Here is a 2,644-nt window from a genome sequence, read left to right as displayed (position 1 = left end):
TTACCTGGCCATCTCGTCGTTTGCGTTCCCCATTACGTCATGTTTCTCCACCGTGAAGGCAGAGGAAGCTACCACGAAGGCACACAGACCCACCAGTACCAGTGTGATCCTGGAATGACAAGGATATTATTACTTCCCGACGTAATCGCTATGATGGTGCATTCCGTACTTCAAACATTAAATAATTTCGATGAACTAGTTACAAAATGGAAATCCAAATTTTCAACGTTACTTTAAAGGGATTAAAGAAGAATGCGCTGACTCTAGTCAGCTTTTTTTTTTGCCGATTGGCTTTCTGCACTTTCGTTTGCCTTAACTGGCTAAGAGAGTTTCAAGAAGCCAACTGAATGTGCCGACCCTTGAATAAGTTAAACATATAGTTTAGAATAATTGCTCAGGTAATACCATTCAGATGCAGGTCACTGGTCCCTCTCACCTTAAATATTCAGACTGGAGAGCATAGTTGTGGTTTCCTACGTTACTTGCGGGGCAAGAAAGGAAAGGAAGAGGATGGTTGGATATATGAAAGATACTTCAGCTTACGGAAGACTTTTCGGGCATGAGATTTTAGAAATATTTACTAATATTCTCTTCACTCTGAGGATCTGAATAACTGCATGAATAACTTTGTATTAATCAAGCACAAACAAACACTATAAGTCATATGCTTCATAGGATTAATCTCTTTAGATGTACTGGATAAATCTTGTATTGTCTTGTACTCAGATTATTAACATTTTGCTTTAATTCCTTCACTTCGGCCATGTGTTTTAACTTCTTTCTTTTTTTTCTTTTTTTTCGAATTTCATGCAATACTACTTAGTTTACTGGAAATCTCGAGTAGTGTATGGCTCTTTCTCACAATATTTTGTATTATTCTTCCTGTTCAAAAGTTCCTCCAAATTTTTCAATTCGAACTTCTGTCCTAAGTAAAAAGTAGTCTTCGAGGCGCAGAGAGAATAAAGCAAAACATGATATCAGGCTGAAGGAATTACGGGGGCTAAGTAATTAAAAGCTGAAAAAATATTTTATTCCATCTTTTTAAAACTACCGTAGTCTAACTTTTTACTGGAATGGGTCCTGATGATTAAGAGGAAAATACGCTAACCATTTTAATACAAGAGAAAGTATTTCATTTCGTGTCTGCATCGGTGCATTTTTTAAAGCATTAAAATGGTAAAACTATAAAACTGTCTTAGTGTTCCTCTTCTTATGATTAATCAGCCTTTCGAATCCATGTGGTCAGGCATCTCTGAATAAGAGAATTTAAAAACTACGTTCTCGTTTGTTAGAAGCCGCCTTTCGTATCTCCTTGAATGCAGAACATCTTCCGTTAACGGTCTCAGTTCGTCTACTGGTGGTCAGTATAACAGAAATAGCTAATCGCGGTGTTGGGTTTAATAGAGTTAACATTCTCTCCTAGTTGGTATTTTTAGCTTGGGAATTGTCTCTAATATGGAAGTCGGTTCCTCAGGCTACACCTACTTCTGTTAGTTCGAAAAATCCTCCACGTTAACTCCAGTCGTCTGGTGATATTTAAACCCAAGTAGAAATACGTTCTTTAAGTGAATGGGTTAAATGTACCCATTCCAAACTTAAAGAAATTTACTTACTTCATCTTTGAAGATGCGTTGGGAGTGACTTTGTCAATGCAACTTCGGCTCTGACTGAGGATTTAGCTTCAAACGCTGACTTTTATACCAGATCAACCCTTGATGTTGCCATCACGGAAGACAGAATGAAATATAGTGTTTAATCAGTGCAGTTTCTTCCCTGTCGACAGCACTAAGGTTTGTCAGCATGGTAGCTTATACAAGGAAATCCCACAATTGGTTATTGCTGTGTTGTGCGGATAACTTCTTGATATTTCTTTGTTCACGAACGCTGGGAAATATGGCAACTAGTTTAATATATAAATTATCAGGAATCTCAGATGTGTGAAAATCAATTGCTCGGTATTAACATAGTAAAATGTTGGTTGTACAGTTCCCTTGACTGGACACGATCACAGGTGCACACCTTGTTATACGTGGCTAGTATGAGACACCAGACAACCATGCATCAAAAAATTGTTCGAGAACATTTAAAAACCTCTTTATCAACGAACCAACTCGCTTGCCTTTATGAAGAATAGAGTTTATAAAACGCTGATTGTAGATTCAGCTTGTCATGAGAAGGATATAAAGGAAAGGGAAAAGTTAGCGGAAAAGATATGTCAAGAGAATACTCGTAATGACCACGTGATACACAGCAGAAAATAAAGCATCTTACTTAAAAGAACCATGATTGACGTGTAAGTGTAGGTTAAATGAGTACGGTACTGATTTATATTCAGCTTGTAGAGACTGCTTCAGTTACACATAATCATTTATTTAGACCATGTTTGCTCATCTGGCAATGATCCCTAATCTCTTTTATATCAGTTTAAAGGCGGTGTGTCGTCAGACTGCAACGTTCATTCCACACACACACACACACACACACACAAAGGAGAATCCTTTCTTCCTCAAGCATCAAATATCGTTCAACCACGACTATGTTCTAAAGATATGGAAATTGGCACGTTCCGTGAAACAAAAAACAAAGCGAGTATAATAATACCAAGAACCTGCTATAAAACCATGACATAGGATCCAAGGGGTTA

Source organism: Coenobita brevimanus, chromosome 54 (genome assembly GCF_032717465.1).
Source record: "Coenobita brevimanus isolate Jiangsu-jjx chromosome 54, ASM3271746v2, whole genome shotgun sequence".
NCBI classification, from domain to species: Eukaryota; Metazoa; Arthropoda; class Malacostraca; order Decapoda; family Coenobitidae; genus Coenobita; species Coenobita brevimanus.
The sequence above is the reverse complement of the archived record's forward strand: the minus strand, read 5'-3'. Positions refer to the sequence as shown.